Here is a 20217-nt window from a genome sequence, read left to right on the forward strand (position 1 = left end):
GAATAGTATGGTCAACCAAATAAAATGTCTCTATAAGTAGTATAAAAACTAAGTCATAATATTATCTCTTGCTTTAAAATTTATGTTAATAATATTTTTCTTTATTCATAAGTATCTTTGGATGATCGATCAATCAATGATAAATGAAATATTACCACCCATGATAGTAATATTTCATTTATTAATATGTTCAACAAAAAATAAGAAAGTTTTAATTATACCGCTGAAGACATTTGTCTATTCAAACATATTAAAATTATTAAAGCTATTTTTTTGCTCTTTTATGTAAATATTTAACTATTTCTTTAAATACAATGAAAAAAGAACACAAATAAACAACAATTGTAATCATAATATTTTTTCACACCTCAAGGTATTAGCAACTATTTTAGTTTTTTTTGCTTCATGTTTTTTTTCAGCTAGTGCCATTTATTATTGCTGTTGTAGGTAAATGTACGAGTATGTATAAAAAAAATTAAATTCAATTAGCATAGAATTTGCATTAAAACAGCCATTTTAAATAAGAAGACAGACACGAGCACAAGAAAAAACTAATAAAACTGAAAATAATTAATGAAGCTCTAAAAAACGTTTCTAACCCTGATGATGACAAAGATGGCAGGCCAAGAAGTAGTGGCAGCAGAAAGAAGAAGGGCATAACATACAATTTATTCAATAATGAAAAGAAGTCAAGTCAACTGAGAGCAAATTAACAAAACAAAATATATATATGGAAGGCAATAACATTGACGCCTCTAACTGCAAAGTCAAAGTTAGAATAGAGTGAGAAAAACAAATTTAAACACACGTACGGTGTTCATAAACAGACAGACAGCCAGATAATTTGAAAGTAGGTTAATGTCTAATTTAAGTAACAATGGTATTTAATCTATCATAAATACATTTAAAGGGTGTTTTAAGACTGGTTGACAATTTAATTTTGGAAATATTTGAAAAAAAATTTTAGTTGCAACTAAAAACTTTTAAAAATTTTGTTTAACAAATTCTATACGATTTAATTAAGCATATATGGGACAATATATGCCAACAAATAATTTGTTTTATGTCCACAAATTTGATTTAAAGTTTAAGCATTTCGGAAATAACTAAATTATTAGCAGTTATTATAATGCTGTTCAATTTTAATAAAATAAATTGAAAAATATATATTGAAATTTTTTGGAAAATCTTTAATTCTTTCAAAAAAAATTATAAAAATTTGAAATAAAAAATATTTAAGACTTTCATCAAAATATATCAAATTATTATTAACAAAGCCCTATTAAATATATGCTGAAAATTGTGTTGAAATCGAGAAACTTTAATTCTTTCAAAACCGGGTTCAAAGGGAAAAATTTTAGAATATTTAAAATTTTCTTCAAAATTTATCCAATTATTTGTACTCGTATTTATTAGCGGATTTTTAAGAAAAAATATTCCCTAAAGGATGAAGATTTATTCAAAATAAACCCCTTCAATTATTGGATGTATGACTTAAATATGCCGGATTTACAATAGATGGAGCATCTTTTGAACGCGGTTTTTGTATGTCTGTAGATAAACAACATACTTTATTTTTGCTTCGTAAATGTCGAAGTTTGTATCAATGTCATATGCGGGAAGTTTTGCTTTACTTTTTTAATTTAAAAAAAGTGTCGCTGAAGCACTCCGATTGCTCACAAAAGCTTATGGTGAATGTGTTCTATAGTTTCCAACGTGCGAGAGATGGTTTGTGCACGGAAGTGGTGATTTTGACACGGATGACAAATATCGCCCAGGCCAGCCAAAATTTGAAGACCAAGAATTGGATTCATTACTCCATTAAGATTGTTGTCAAACTCAACAAGAGCTTGTAAAATTATTGCGAGCAGCAGGATTCATTCAAAATCACTGCAGGGAATCGTACGTGAAGCCTGGCCAAAAAGCCGAAGCGACACCAAAGCCAAATATCCTGGCGCTAAGGTAATTCTGTGTATTTGGGGTTAGCAAAAGGGTTCTATCTGTTATGAGCTGCTGAAATCTGACTAGCAGTCCATCACAGGGAACCTGTAGCGATTGCAATTGATTTTTTTGAAGCGAGCATTTGCCGAAAAACGCCCAGAAATGAAACCGTAATATTTAATCATGAAAACACTCAGCCACATGTTGCAATATCTGTTAAAAAGTATTTAGCATTAAGTGGTTGGGAAGTTTTGCCTCACCCACTTTAAAGTCCTTCTCATCTTTTAAGACATAAAACGAATCAAGCCGATGAGCAGTTCGGAATCTATATGTTGCCATAAAGATGGGAAAAGTTCATAGCTAACAATGGCTAATACTTTGAATAAATTTATACTGTACAAAATAAAAGCTAAAAATTTTAAAAAATTCCGAAGGACCTCAAAAACACGCTATTATCATATGAATGATAATTGCTTGTACGCCTACGCCTATGCGTGTATGCTACGCCTATGTAAAATTGTATGTCAATCGGATCCGTCAGCTAGAAACCCCTGATTTATTTCCAAAATATTAGTGTTGAAAGGATTAATTTCCGTAATAGGCTGGGTCAAAAAGTTAGTGGCTTTTTGAATGAAATACAGGTTGTTGAATAACAAATTATTTTATTTTTCAACATAATCTCCTTGGAGCTCTATGCACTTTGTCCAACGTTTCTCCAATTTTTTTTTTGTTATCATTTCCAAAAAATAAGATTTGTCGAGGTCATCAAAATAGGTATTTTTTGTGAGATAATTTCATCGTTGGAATCAAATCTCTTTCCGTCGAGACATTTCATCAGATTTGGAAACAAGAAATGGTCACTGGGGGCTAAATCCGCAGAATAAGGCGTAAGAGGGAGCATATCGTAGCTTAAGTTATGGATTTTTGCCATGAAAACTGCTCACGTGTGTTGCCTTTTGTGCACCCAATATTGAACAATTGCGGCACCCATCTTGCACAAGGTTTCTCATACCAAAGTGATAATTCAATGAGCCATGTGAGATGCCTATGGCTTCCACAATATCTCTCACTTTTAATCTCCTATCAATTGTTTCGGGTGTAGAGATCTCAAATGGGCGTCCAGAAAGAAATTATTTACCACTGAAATTGATGGTGCAGAGTTCCCATAGTATTTATTAAGCTTAGCGTTTATTTGAGTGATTGGTTTTTTCCGCAAAAAATAATGCTTAATGCACAGACGAAATTCACTTTTCCATTTTCTTCTCAGGCCACGAGGTAGTCTGCTATCAATGGATGTCAAGCACAAACTAAATGACGCAACAGAAGTCAACTGACGGATGCCTGTTGACAAGATTGAGTAGTAATTTGCTTTGATTAAAACCATGATTGCCAAAACCATTAAAGTTTAAAATACAGTTACAGCTAAATTATGAGAGTTATTGACTTTATTATATTGCCATTTATTCTCATATATTTATTTAATAAAATCCTAAGAACTATATCTTACTGTCTTAAAATATATTTAAAAACATTTTTAAAAGTTAGAAAATGGATTTTTGAAAATGGTATACAGCATTTTTCTCTTTTGGCCGCGGAAAGGAATGGGTTAATGTTATCCTAGTATGGCATTTTTCAAACATATACATAATTAGTGCAATCATATCTATAATTGTCGCAATCAACTTTAACATATTATGGTTGCCGTAATCATATACATAATTACATTGATAATAAAAACGTGTAATGATAATGAAACGATTGCGGTGATCATATAGAACTATATTTTTTCAAATAATGTTCTAGGGAATTTTGGATAACTCTTAAATTTTAAAAGTAATTTTTCACTTTTATATCAATTTGGAAAACAAAAATCTAAAAAATCCCTTTCCTTTGAAAACTCTTTATTAAATACCCTGTTTATTTAAATACAACATTTTATTTATAATGGATTATTAGTGTTAAGTAGGCGTCTGTTGCTCGTTCACGTTGAGACAAGTAACTTGGTTGGCTGTTTAGTTAAATTAAAATTACAATTTTCCATTTGTTTTTTTTTCTTCTGTTTCACAAAATCTTCATGCCTTAAATAAAGTTTCGTTATTTTTGTCAAAGATTTATTAACGACACCAATGTGTGTGGTACAAACAAAAATGATTTTATAATTTTATGTAAATCATTGGAGATTTCTAATCAAAATCATAATTCACCTGAGAATTTCGGCAAAAAAAAAATAATAAATATAAATTAAAATTATTGTTAATTGTTGTTAATTCTTAAGAAATTGATATTTTTAACAAAACAAATTGCCTTGTAATGCCTTTTGTAGTATTTAAGTTTAAAAAAAAGAAAGAAACCACACAATAATATTTGTAAGTGTTCGATCTTTTTTTTGGGAAATATTTTTTAATGAGAAGAGGGTGACAAATCACATCTAAATGTAAAAATATTTGTTGATCTTTCCTATAAACATTATTGTCCTTTGTGATAATGCAACAAGTTCATGAAAAAATTTTATATTTCTTTCTTTTATAATATGAGGAAAGAAAAAAAAAACAAACCCAAACAAATGAAATAATTTGATTATTGATACTTAAAGAAATCAATCAACCACAAAATTGAATCAAAACACAATGCACTTAATTGTTGGGTAGGAGAAAAAGTATATTATTAGTAAGGTTTCAAACCTGAAGTTGGGAAATTCATTTACAAGGGGAATCATTGGATTTTTTAATCATTATGAGTCCTGATGACAATATGTGATGGAAAATACAAAAACAAATGCTTTTGTTTTGAGACTGTTTTTTCTTGAGGTCAATTTTTATCTTCCTGAGATTTACAAAGGCTCAGAAATGAATTCTTGTTCAACTAGGATAACGAGATTTTAACACTGAGGACAAAGATCGCCCAGGCCAGCCAAAAAAGTTTAAAGACAAAGACTTGGAGGCATTACTCCATGAAGATTGTTGTCAAACTCAACAAGAGCTTGCAAAATCATTGGAAGCTACTCAAGCAGCAATTTCAAAACTATTCAAGCAGCAGTATTCATCCAAAAGTTGGGAAATTGGGTACCATATGAATTGAAGCTGAGAAACCTTGAAAGACGATTTTGTATGTCTGAAAGATGCTTAAACGCTATAAAAGGAATCTACACCAAAGCCAAATATCCATGGCGCTAAGGCAATGCTCTGTATTTAGTGGGACCAAAAGGGTCCCATCTATTATGAGCTGCTGGAATCTTTCTAGACAATTACAGGAAACCTGTGCCGATAGCAACTGATTCGCTTGAAGCGATCATTGAACGATCACTTGAAACCTTAATACTCCATCATGACAACTCTCGGCCACATGTTGCAATACCATTTAAAAAGTATTTAGAATGAAGTGGTTGGGAAATTTTGCTTCATACGCTTTATAGTCCAAACCATGCCCCGTTCGACTACTATTTGTTTCGATCGATAAAGAACGCTCTCTCTGGGATACGATTTACTTTGGAACAGAGTATCCGAAATTGGCTTGATTCGTTCATGGCCTCAAAAGATGGGCAGTTCGTTTGGATCCAAGAGTGTCGCCTCAATTTTCGACAATCTTCTCCTTATACCTGACCCAAAGCACTTCTATAAAGAATTTACCATTTTCCCCTCACCATTTGAGTTGGACAACAAAATTGAAAAATCATTTCGAAAATCGAATGATCACAACAACAGCCAGACATAAAATTACACTCTCAACTCAAAAAGAAAATAAAAAAAATAAATAAAAATTAAGCAGATACTGTCTCTCATACACACAATATACAGCAGCCACTTGTGTTAAGAAGCGTGACATTGTCATTGATATTGACATTAAAGAGACACAAACACACAAGAAAAAAGATCGATGCCTTTTCGAAATAAATATTTTTTTTTGTCTTTCAATTTTCAAGAAAAGAACAACCAAAAAATTACACACAAAAAAAACATACAGAATAAAATACAAAATAATAAAGAAAAAATTGTCATGCGTCTGATTTGTAATTAATCATTTGTTAAAGTACTCAAACACTTATACAATATCACAGACTCACTCAGTCATACAGCACCGACTCGTTCGTTCATCTGATAATTATTTTTATAGAAAAATTACTGTTGCATTTTATTATTATGCAGTGTTTCAGTGCTGCACCGTGCGATTAAATGTATGCATTCAATTCACATGCCTCAATTTGAGCCAGTGCGGCTGTGTGAGGCAACAGGTTTTCAACTCTGTCCGACGGACTTTCCATTCCATTTGATTTTCTTGCATTTTTAATATAAATGCGTCTGTTGATTTACAGATTTGTGTGTAAAATTGTGTGTGTTTTTTTTTTCTTCTTCTCAACACACACTTGTAAATTTGATTTCGATCTTTAGACAGAAAACATTTTTTTTTATTCCTTTAAGTAACTAAAATATAGAGATGAAGTAGAAGAAAGACTTGTAACAACTTGACAAATGTATGGAATTTTAAATTCCGGTGGCAATATTGATTAATTGGAGTAAAACAGATTTACATAAATCTAAAGAAATAAAGAAATTCATTTAAGTTGACAGTTTTTAAGAAAAAAAAATTTGTCACGTATTGGAAATTGAGTATTTTTTTGTAAGAATTATTTAAATGAGTTTTTAAGAAAAAAAAATTTGTCACGTATTGGAAATTGAGTATTTTTTTGTAAGAATTATTTAAATGAGATAGATTTGTTTTGGTTTGGGAATAATTAAATTTAAGTTCATAAATTAAATGGGATTGACAATATATTAAGGTAATTGTAATGAAAACGAAAGTATGAATTTATATTAGTGTGTTTAAATATATTTTTTGAATAATGATAAAACTGCAGTGTGGAAAATTAGAAACATTTTTTTAGTTTTTGCAAAAAATTTATTATAAAATATTAAATTTCGCATTTAGTTTTAACGGAATCATAATCAATCTATAATTATCTTCCTAAAAAGAAATAAAACTTCAAAATGTTTTTAAAATTGTTTGAGTTATTACAAATTCCTCCTCTCATTATGTGGCCATCCGTAGCATTCTACCAAAACCCCATTCGATGCTATCGCACACATACCCCAATTGCTTCTACTCACAACAGTACCGTACACGCAGAGAAAAAATATAATTGGGCATTTTTAACAATATTATAGTCACAGTAACCATTTACATGATTGTGGTAACCATAATATGGTTAATTTACGATTCACATGATTGTATAACCATATATATGGTTATAGTAAACAAATATATGTTTGTGGCAACCATATTTATGATGAATAATTTTATATAAGCTGGAAGACTTCCTCGGGCATCCTTCGTTTGAGATTTATCTTCGTCGTGAACTCATCCCCAGTGATCTCAAGATGTAGTCGCTGTACCACGATCCTAGGTACAATCTTGTCTCTCACAGACACCTCCAACCTAACATGGCATAATACCTGTTGATCTACAAGATAATATAGACCTTGTCACACTTTGGCTGATAGCTATTTATCATGCCTGTCTTGTATGGTCGTACATACCAAAACGGTGGAGCGAATGCACTGTGATATTCATTCCAAAAGGAGGAAAAATATCACACACCAAAGCAAAAGATTTCAGACAAATAAGTCTATCATCATTCTTGCTGAAAACCCTTGAAAGAATCATCGACACATCGAAACAAGGATCATCGCATATGAAAGGCAAATCTGAGACAGCACTTCACTCCTTAGTGGAATATATTGAGAAAGCCCTTGAATTCGGTAATTTCTCTTTAGTGGCCTTTCTGGAAATACTTCGGGCAACTGCGTTGCTAATGGTTTGGCGAAAAAAGGCGCAATGCTGCCAGACGGAGACATAGACTTTCTATGTTGGATTCCACTATCCAAATGCATGCTTCTCATTAGTAACTTCTACTATGAGCTCGCTCAAACAAGATTGCCCAGACTGAATGGTGGAAGACCAAAATATCTTCTTAGCTTGACACGCTCACAATTGAGTGGCGTATTGGCGGTCATTACAGGACACTGCACTTTTGGCGAAGAGACTTGGCTTGCCCTGCAATGATTTCTGCAGATGTTGTCAAAACGAGGTGGAGGATGAGATAATTTTTCATCTTCTTGGTCACTATCCGGCATTAGGAGATCTATGCTTAAGGTTTCTGAGACATCGAAGCAGCTCATTGGGTCCATTCAAAACTGATACCATTGTGATACCCAAGGGGTAAATAGCAGGGTATTTATTATACGTCCATTGTCTCGACATTAAACCAACCAGATTAACTGATAAAGGAGTGAATTCGTCTAAGACTCATCCTTGATAGCTCATCCAAGCATGATAGGATTGAGATTCCGGGGATTCGTTTCCTCAGGTTTATAAAGTAAAACAGTTTCCAATGTTGAGCAATTTTTTAAAATTTTACCTTTTTGATAATTATGAACGTCAAACCGATTTTATGGACCGATCATAATAAAATTTGGTAAAATGATTCACATAGAACTCGTTCATGTCAAATTTCATCGGTAAAGTAAATTTCTTGAAGAGACTTTATATGGGGATTAGGGTCATATGTAGTCCGATTTTCACCAAACTTTACAGCATGATTCCTGAAAAAACTGATCCTTGCTAAATTTGATCATGATTATTGCTTAATTAACACTTTTATTTGTATATAATTGCAATTCTGAGGGGAATTTGCATGGGGGCTAGGCGAAATCATGCATCAAAATCAGTTGGGTTCGTCCTTGGGCATAATTACTTAATCCTTAAACTATCAAAAAATCCAGCCTTTAACTCAAACAATCTACTAATAATTTGGGGTAGGGTTTCTGGTAAAATGCTATTCTGTGCTTCATTCAGATGCATAAAACTACGCTAAAAGAAGTACCGAAAACATTGGGTGAATTCCAAAACGTCTGTATGATATGCAACCTTAAAAAGTCGAGCGATTCTTAACGCAACCGTGTAAATTTTGATAATGTTTCATATCGCAAAATGTATGATAAAGTAAAAACAGGCAGTATGCTAAGTTTTTTTTAAATTTCAACTACGCGTTTGCTTGCTTTGTCTTGATAAAGATATGACTACATTGCATACAGACGTTTTGGAATTCACCAATTATGTACAAAATGTTACTACCAGAGTCAACATTTCTTAATAATCGCACTTACATATATATGAATGTGTGCTTCAACCATTTATTTCAAAGAATAAGGACACCTTTCTACCAACAAGAATACATATGTATGTTATTTTTAAATAACTATATGTATAATTAAATGATTTGAACTCGTGTGTTGTGTTTGAGTTGAGCATGCTTGCTAACTAACAAAATAAATTACAAATTGCTTAAATGTCAATTTATGTAAAATGTGTTCAATATGTTCATTATTTTCAGACAATGTTTCTATTCTGTTCTATTTTTATTATTATTTTTTTAAACATAGTGCCAGAGTACAAGAGTATTCCAAGACATTCATTCTGTTCATTTTGACAGTTGTGGTTGTTTTCGTTACGTTTGTCCCGTAATAAAATTCAATTAAAATGCTTTAAAGGAGAGGGTGTGTTTTTTTCTTAATGTTAAATGTTGCAAAAAGACAGTATGAAATGTTTTTTTTTTTGAACAGATATGAAAACAATGCTGGTTGGTATGAGTTTTAACAAAGTTGCAGATCTAATAACTCCATGTACAAGATAAGGACACATTTTATGAAAAATATTAATGTCTGTCTAAGAGTCAAGAGAATATGAATACAAAATATTATTTAAATTATTTTAGAAAAGTTTAACAGGGTGGAACATTTTTGATAGAGGTTGTTTTTTTAAATTAAACCAGTTGGATTTTTATATAGTTTTCAGTATTGATAAATAAATATTTTATATTTGCTCTAATTGTTAAATTTAGTGAACATTCATTTGGTTTGTTATTGATACATTTTCTTTAAATAAAAATAACAAAAAAATAATACAGTATTCTTATGACGAGTCTTCGATATCCTATATGTGAAACTACAATTACACTCGTTTCAACATTGATGCTCATTCACATACACGATCATGAAAAATCTTTTTATAATGGAGTGGTAGGGAAGTTTCGTCACGCCCGCCCTATAGTCCAGACATTACCCTTAGGGTTTTTAATTTCCCGACCTTTTTTGATTCCCGGGATTCGGACAATTTTTTTCTACATTCCCGAAATATATAATGATACTGTAAATTAGGAATATTATAGCCAAATTTCATATAAAATCTTAGTGTTATAATTATTAAAAATCATAGCTTCGAATTAATTAATAAAATTTGAGCTTAATTCACTAAAATCTTAATCCGTAATTAAATATTGTCAGCCTTTTTGAAAAAATTGTCTGAAGCCTTTTTGTACTAGATTTGAATTTGTGGTGAACATTACCATATAATAAAAATTCTTTCTAATTAGACCACCTAGCATGTATAAATATCTAACATATTTCTTATAGTAGCTATGTTTTTTATATTATATAAAACCGTAATAAATTAGACTATAATAAATAAATAAAATTTTAACATATACAATCTTAACAAATAAATAAAATTTTGATAAATAAAATTGTGAATAATAATTAACAATATAATACTGATTTACCAAGAATCATTTAAGCTCTCAGTGTGAACAGTTTAAGTTGCATACAGTACTTAATTTGAGGTTTTTGTCTAAACTTATGGCACTAATTTGTCAGCACTTTTATCGGTTTAGTTAGATATGTATGTACGCATGTATGTGCATAATGAGAGGCTAATTGTCTATTAGTAAAGTGTTAAATATTTCTTTTCAATTTTGTCTTTTAAAGAATACACACGCAACATTGGAATATAGTGATCAGGGAAGTTTGCATATTTTTTTGAAAGAACAAAAAAAAAACAAGTTATTACCGTTAGTATTTTTTGTGTTTCATATTGAAACTTATTCAAATTTTATAAATTTCAACGAGAAGTGTTTAAAAAAGGTAAAAATCATAATTACATCTAATTAAATAAAAATTCAACTAGATTATTAAATTAGTGATAAAAACTTTAATATGAATTTTGTTTAGATTAAAGCGAGATATTTTATTTGGATCTCCACATTTGTGACCTCCACTTATCCAGTGATCTGGAGAGGTTAAGCTCGGAGAGACAAAATTTATATTTTCCTAAACCCATCTTTACAATCCAAGGTAAATCTTTATTTTTCACATAAATTTTATTAGATTCTAATTGAGAATAATTTCAATAGATTTGCAACAGTTTTGGGGTTGATTATTTAACCTCAACATTAATGTGTGCTATATTTTTCAACTCAACTGCACATATTATATTTGGTAATCTTGTGAGAAACATTAAGAGTGACCGTTAGCTTGAGTGACGTCACATAATTTCAAGCTTTAAACATGAGATTTAACACAAAATAAATGTTAAATAAAAAGATCAGCTAAATAATACAAATTGAAAAGTGGAGATCAAACTAGAAGAGAGAACAAAAAACGCAAGAAGGAAGGTCACCGTGACATCATATATAGTGCATGCAACAGAAACATAAACTTTTACCAGATAATATACATTCTGAAGTCTCATCAGATATCCACAGTTTTTTTTTAAATTTAAATTCTTTCTACATATAGATATGGTTAGATAATGTCACAAATTTCTAAACGTTAAAATCTAATACAGTTTTTTTTATCAATTCTAAATTTGTTCAAAATTTTAAAAAAAAAAATGTTAAAAATTTAAAATAATTTATAATTTTGTTTTTACTGATTTTAAATTTACTGCTTAAAATATAAAACAAATTTAAATCTACCTAAAATCTAAAAAATCTAAAATCATGCTTTAAATCTAAAATTTGATTACATCTAAATTGTTCTTAAAAAGTTTAAAAATAATGTTTAAAAATCTAATTAAAATCTAATAATGTTAAGTTTAGTTATTGCACTAGTTTTATATCACAGATCAATTACGTATTATTATCAATGTAAATATTGCACCAAGTTATCTAACCATAATTAATTATTACTATAAGTTAAGAAAATATATTTAAAATAAGCATAGGTATGGTATGTATAAACAAAATGAAATACTTATTTTTACATTAATATTAATTTAAACATAAATTCCATAAAATAGGTATATGCAAGTAACTACCATTTTTTGAGTTCACAGTAAAAAGCAAATCAACAAAACAATCTACAAATGCAGATGTTCGAAGAGGCCTCTACGTCATCAAACGCAACAAACAACAACATATATTTGATTTAAGTTGGTGAGTGATCATACATTTCTTTTTTTTACTTGAATATTTCTCTTTTTTCTCAATAGAAGCAACAACTAAAACAATTGAAGTCAAACATGTTTGATTAAATGTGTTTTATTTATATTTTGGTTTTTGCTTCTCTATTTTTTATATTTATGTATGTATCTTTATACTATTACGATTTTTTTTGCTTTTCGTGATTTGGAATTTAGGGATACTAGTAAGGGACGTATTCCCAAGTATAATCAGTATGTTTATATATTTAGACATAATATTAATTAAGATCAATAAATTTTTTAGGATTACTATTAGTATTTTTTGTTGAATTCTTTAACAATTAGTTATTAATGATTCTTTCCTTAAATCATATTACACTATTTTTTTTAATTTGAAATGTGAATAAATTTGTTAAATTAACATGAATCTTTAAATTGAATTTAATTTCTTACGGATGTGAATCAAATAGGAATAGGGCATTTTTGGGTTTTAGCATAACTAGCCAACGCTAAAACATAGGTAGGGAGGGTAAAGAGGCAATGGCCCCAAAACCATCTTGGGTGTCCTAAACTACAGTTTCTTTTATAGTTCGCTTATATTAGCTTCGTTTGTATTCCATATAACAGAGGCAAGGGAGTCTACAGAATATTATGATTTTTCGTACAAACCAGTATGTGTGTTTTAGGGTATGCAGAAGACAAGAACCCACCCCGAAAGACTGAAAGCTAGCAGTATAAAGGCTCCCAAACCGTCTATCTTCATGTCCCAAAGAATCCTTGCAATTGCTTAAACAAAATGACCACATACACATAACATCTCTTAGGTCTGTTGACTTGATACGCCGCTGGAATGGTGATTCATTTCGCCACAATACAGAGGTTGTGTTTTGTACATTACAAATTGAAGAAAAGTTTAATGATTTAATAAATTTTTGAAGTTATTTTGTTATGGATTTGAGGAAGAAATTTAAAGAAATTAGAATAATTCAATTAATTCAATTTTCATACGAAAAACCCGAAATAAATAATAAATATTATTGCCGAGATATAAGCAAAAAACTGTAAAAAAAAACTTGTTACTGTTTTTTTGTGAAAAAATAGAGTTCTAACCAGTTTTCTATGTATTTTCGTCAATTTTTAATTCCCGGGATTCCCGACTAAAAATCCTGGGAATCGGGTAGTGAAAAATTGGAAAAATTCCCGGGAAATTTGTACCGGGCATCGGGACAACGGCAACTGGAGCAGCAAGACCAGCAACACCGCTACGTCTGGCCGTCATCGGAGCCGGAGGTGCAATGGGAGCCCTAAAGGTTGCCGACATCACAGTTCGAAAAACTGGCGTAGTCGGCCAAATGAAGACGGTGAAAGTTAAAATTTTTAAATATTTGGGAATTTTCGAACTATTTTATATTTATTACAAATCTTACTGAAAACGGAAAACATTTTAGATTTTTCACTGAAATGGTAAAGGATTATTTTGAATTTATTAGCAGATTTTGATAAAACTTCCGAGAAATATCTAATGAGGTCTGAAGTTACAAATTCTACTAAAAATTAAAACGTTGCGCGCAATTGTGGGCGTGGCATGATGTTAAAATTAAATATTTTATGTTATTTTATAAAAACAAATGTGATTTTTGTAAATTTGATAAGAAGTAAATTATCATTACTCGAAAAGTATTATCGATAATTGGATGATTTTTTCTTTGTTATGCTGGTAGGATAATAGTCTTTAAGAACTGGTAGCTGGACCGTTTACACCTGCTGTGTTATTAAATTTTTTCTCGGTTACTATATTTTAGTTTCAGTGGAATAGAAGTCCTTAGGGTGAAAAGGGGTTAAACAAATTTTACTACCAGTGTTCTCCAAAGTGTTCTCTTCAATACTTTTTTCATTTGAATGAAATTACTCCCAAATTTTGTCTATTTATACCATACACCACCATAGTGGGGATGGTATTATGCGTATGTGCAGGTGTTTGTAACGCCCAAAAATATTATTCTAACACCCACCTTAAAGTATACCGATCGACTTGGAATCACTTTCTGAGTCGATTAAACGATGTCCGTCTGCCCGTCTGGTTGGCTGGCTGTCCATGTAAACCTTGTGCGCAGAGTACAGGTCGCAATTTTGAAGATGTTTCGATCAAATGTATTACGTATTATTTCTTCGGCCCAAGGACCAAACCTATTGAAACTGGCTGAGATCGGTCCATTATTTCATCTAGCCCCCATACAAATGTCCTTCCGAAATTGGACTTTATCGGTCATAAATATTTAATTTATAAATGTATTTCCACAAATTGCGCTAAAAAATAAGTTTTATATATACAAAATTCATGTCACAAAATTTTGTTACGATCGGTTCATAGTCATAGCTCCCATATAGACCCGCTTCCGAAAATCACTTTAACGTGCATAAATCGCTTAAAAAAGTCGGTACACTCACAAAATTCAACATAGTAAACTTTTATATAGAGACAAATCACACGACCTAATTTCATGGTGATCAGTCCATAATTGGTCATAGCCCCCATATAAAGCCCACTTCCGAAAATCACTCAAAAATATAAAATATTGAAATTTTAAAAGAAACATGTTTTTGCTCTTTTACTTAGTGTAGGGTATTATATGGTCGGGCTTGACCGACCATACTTTCTTACTTGTTTTATTTTAGCTTTTCATATGACTGGCGCCATAATAAGTCGGACCATAATAAGTCATAGCTCCCATATAAGGCCCGCTTCCGAAAATCACTTTAACGAGGACGAATCTCTTAAAAATGTTGGTATAAACATAAAATTCAACAGAAATAATTTCCATATAGACATAAATCACACGAGCTAATTGCATGGCGATAGGTCCATAAGTAGTCATAGCTCACATATAATGCAAACTTCCAAAAATCATTCACGCAAATAAATGGTCGAACTTGATCGAACATAATTTCTTACTTGCTTTTATCAGTTTATAACTTTTTTATATATTATAAAAATCAGCATTTTCTAACCAAATGCTATAAAAAATTAAAAGTTCAAATTTAGCTTTAAATTTCACAACAACTGCTGAACTGATTTTAATTGAATAAAACCTAAAGAAAAACTCAATTCTAAAATATCTCTATCGGTTCAAAAGTTACAGAGTTTTCGCCGATGAAAAACGATGCCTTGATGCTTTGGTTCAAAATAAGCCCAATTTTTTAAAACGCTTAAAAACATTCTTAAGAAAATGTTTAAAAGATAAAAAATAATAATAAAAATAAAAATAATCAATTTTTTAACCTTTCATAAGGTTAATTTTTGCTTGCTTTTCTGATATTTCATTAAAATTCAATAATAAATTCACAACTAGAGATGCCAAACGGCGAATCCCGTTCCCGAATATCCCGGGGTTTTCGGGATTTCCTAAATCCCGAAGCCCGGGATTATTTAATTTTAAATCCAGGGGTTTTCGGGATTTTCCAAATCCCGTTTTTCATAAATAAATAGGAGAAATTGTCATTTTTTGTGCCTTTTTCATGCATTTTGACATTCTACATGTCCGAATATCGCAAAGTTGTTAAGCTCAATTTCCGCTACAATATAGTTAATAAAGGAAAACGGTAGTTTTGGTTTTATATACGATTTTTCCTGAAAATAATCGACCCAAATCGACCCATTGTTATTTCTTCTTATATAGTGTACTCATGCAAGTATTTTATGCTTTTTAGGATTTTCAAAAATCAGTCCCGATTAGCATCTCTAGTCACAACATTTGGCTGTATTTTAATGATAAAAAATGGATAGGTATGATTAGAATAAATGCAAAGATATTTCGCTAACTTATTTGCAAAACACAAAATAAAGAGAAGATCAAAAAGTAAAGTCGATTAAATTCGAAAATAAATATTTATTTAATTTTCAAGTTTACAAAAAGTTTCAGCCAAATCACTTCATCGCTTTAAGGTTTTAATGTTAAAAAGTTCCATTAATTTGAAGCAAGGTTGGCTACCATTACCGCCAAGCTACAGTTACCCCTAAAATACCCTTTCAGCTCGACTACCGTTCACGCTAAAATATCGTTACCGAAATAACTGCAATTACCGTTACAGCTAAAATACGGTTACCGATATAATCGATAATACCGTTACCAATATTCTAAAAATAATTTTAAATAAAGAAAATAGGTATAAAGTTTTGATTTCAATAACTGAGTTTATTAAAATATATGGAATTACCTATAAACATTTTTAATTTCCTTTTTATTCCTATAATTTCTACAAATAAAACTCATTCCTTAAATTCCACTGTGCTGGCACGTTTAAGCACGGAATGTTTCATAAACAAAACAATGTACGAAATGGACACTAAAACCAAACAACGAAAAAAAAATCAATTTTCTTAAAGTTTTTTCACGTTACCGCAGCAAGAAAGCTAAAAAACAATAAATTTTCTACATATTTTCACTTGTAAAATACAGTCTGACCACCAAACCATCCACTAAACATACATACGTATGTACTTAAATTGTAGTAAATGGTGAATTTAATGTACATGAACAGGAAATTTTCACTTTATACTTGCAGATACATAGATACTTACTTTGTTGTTAAAACACAGCAAATATTCATTTTGTTTTTATACAATTACTACTACCAACCATCCATCCATCCATCCATTTACAACAACATAGTTGCTGTTGTTGTTAGTTTTCAAGACTTTCATTATAGTTAGAGTAGATTGTGTGTTGTTGTTATTACGTGTTTATACTCATTCATTCATTCATACTCATGTTCTGCTCAGTTGGTCTCTTTTTAACTTGCTCTGAGAAGCCATTCATTTTCTACAGTTAATAAAAATGTCTCTTTTTCTCTTATGGCTCTTGTTCTAGTTATACTCTGCTGTGATTGGTGGTTTAGTGTTTGGCCACTCCTATATTGTGTTTAGTTGTTTGTGTTTTAATTTTTTTGTTAGTATTTTCGTTTGTTATTGTTTTAATACGTTCTATATAGTGTTTGAGTGTTGTTTTTGCTACATTCATATTAATTTTTGTGTTTTTTTTATTTTATTTGTTACAGAAAATTTTACAATTAAGTTTGTTGTTTTTTTTATTACATTTTTACATTAAAGTTTATTATTACTATTATTTCTTTCTGTTTTTATCTAATGGTCATGTGAAATTCTTGGTAGTTTCATTTTTTTTTATTTTTACAATTATTTAGCGTGAATTGTAGTGATTAAAGTTGGTAAAGAGTTTGGGGATGGGGGATAGAAAATGTTGTACATAGGTAGGTATATTTATTTTTAGTTGGACTTTTTTTTTACAAAAGAAACACGTTAAATTCATGTAAATTTTATATACCTATAATTTAAAGACATTATTTATGCGTATGCAATATAAAATTAATGAAACCTAATGGTTTTAAAGTTATTGTTTTAAAATAATGCACTGTGCTCGAAAATTGTGCCTGGACGTATATGGAGCTTCTCAAGTTATTTCCCAATGATCGTTTTTAGACGAGTGAAGCTGGTCCTTTTATTGAAATTCAAATAACAATGGAAATGGGATATTTTAGCCAAACACATTCTTCAATAAGTATTCTGATTGGGAAATTCAATATCGATGTGTATTTAATCTTAATATTAACTACAAACACTCATTAAAGTTGGCCAAATATTGGTTATCTGTTAATGGAATTTAAGTCTTGGAATGACCAGCTCAATCTCCAGACTTGAATCCCATTACTTGCCATGAAAGGGAATTTAGTTTAATATAAATTAAATTATAATATTTAATATATGAATTTAACAATTATACTTATGTATACCTTAATACTTTAATCATTTTACATGGAAAAGCAGATTAGGTTTCCAACAATACTGTATGGTTTCATATTCATATTGTTTCTTTACTTTGAAGAAACAGCTTTTCTGAATAGTTCCTAGAAAAAACTTTGGTTGAAGTTGTTCTATGTTAAAACCTCTAGTTAGTGCTAACTGTAACCCCCAGTAACACAAAGGCTGGTTAGGTATTATTTAATAGTTATACCTACTGACAGTTTTCATACAAAAATAATTTTAACCGACAGTATAACTATTAGTTAAGGCATAACCAGGCTTCGTGTTACTGGGGGTAAGTCATGTAAAGAAAAGTTATTTTAAATCAATTTGTATACGATTTGAATTAACAAAATTTTAATCAGTCGAAGGTTAAGAGATGGTTTGTTAGGTTCAAAAGTGGTGATTTTGATACGAAAGACAAAGATGTCCAGGCCAGCCAAAAAAGTTTGAAGACCTAGAATTTGAGGCATTACTCCATGAAGATTGTTGTCAAACTCAACAAGAGCTTGGAAAATCATTGGGATCTACTCAAGCAGCAATTTCAAAACGTTTGCGAGCAGGGAAATTGTGTACCATACGAATTGCAAACGAGAGACCTTGAAATCCAATTTTTTATGTCCGAAATGATGTTTCAAAGCTATAAAAGAAATCATTTTTGCACCGAATCATTACTGGCGATGAAAAATGGATTCATTAAGTACAGTCGCGGATCCAGGTCAACCATTTTGGGGGAAAAAAATAAAATTTGTTTTACATTTTTCTTTTTATTCCTTTTTTATATTAAAACTTGTCGGTTTTGGGTGGGGAATTACCTATACCTATATTTCCCTTCTGGATCCGCGCCTGATTAAGTATGTGAAGCAAACCAGCCGAATCGATACCAAAGCCAAATATCCATGCCGCTAAGGTAATGCTCTGTATTTGGTGGGAGCAAAAGGGTCCTATTTATTATGAGCTGCTGAAATCTGGCCAGACCATCACAGGAAACCTGTACCGATAGCAACTGATTCATTTGAAGTGAGAATTGGCCGAAAAACGGCCGGAATATGCGGCCAGACATAAACACTCGGCAACATGTTGCAATACCTGCTTAGAAAGAAGTGGTTGGGAAGTTTTTTCTCATCCGCTTTATAGTCCGTTCGCCGTCCGACTACTATTTGCTTCGATTGAAGCAGGGCGCTCTCTATGGGATACGCTTCACTTTGGAACAAAGTATCCCATATTTTCTCTGGCCTTAAAAGATAAGCAGTTATTTTGGCTAGGATTCTACTATATATGTTGCCATTGAATAAATTTATATTGTACAAATGTTTCAAAATAAAAGCTAAAAGTTTGAAAAAATCCGAATTTTTAAGTTTTCATTATTTTAGAAAATTCAGCATTGACAAAACTGTACTTCCCAGGAAGCTTTTTGAGAAGTTAATTTGGAATTTTTAAAAATAGTAAACTAAAAGTTCTAAAATAAAATATTGTAGTAATAATTCTTTAATTTCTAAACAAATAGCTTTTAATTATAAAAGCGCATGGCTTCAGAATATTTGAATTAAAAACATATTGCAATATCTGTTAATAAGTATTTAGAATGAAGTGGTTGGGAAGTTTTGCCACACCCGCCTTATAGTACAAACCTTGCCTCGTTCGAATACTATTTCTTTCGATCGATGTAGAATGTTCTCTCTGCGATACGCTTCACTTCAGAACAGAGTATCCGAAATTGTCTTGATTTGTGTTTGGCCTCGAAAGATGAGCAGTTCTTTTGCCTTGGAATCCATAAAGATGCCAAAAAGATGGGAAAAGTTCATAGCTAACAATGGCCATTACTTTGAATATATTTATATTGTACAAATGTTTCAAAATAAAAGCTAAAAATTGGAAAAAATCCCGCATTTTTAAGTCATTATAATTATCTTATATTTGTCTAAATGCCACTCTTAGGAACAATCTACAAATATATTTAAAAACCGTCAAATGTATTACTGATATTTCACTAAAAAGAAATTCATCTGGTTGGTAATTCAAAGCATATCAACCCATTTTACTAAAAAGAAATTCATCTGGTTGGTAATTCAAAGCAAATCAACCCATTTCAAATAGATTTTCCAATTTTCAAATTGAGAACAATTTCAATATATGATTTAAACAACATAAATTATTTTAACCCGTGATCTTAATAAATGTCTGTGAGACCGGGTGTGTTAAAAAATCGA

The sequence above is a fragment of the Calliphora vicina genome, chromosome 3 (genome assembly GCF_958450345.1).
Source record: "Calliphora vicina chromosome 3, idCalVici1.1, whole genome shotgun sequence".
NCBI lineage: Eukaryota > Metazoa > Arthropoda > Insecta > Diptera > Calliphoridae > Calliphora > Calliphora vicina.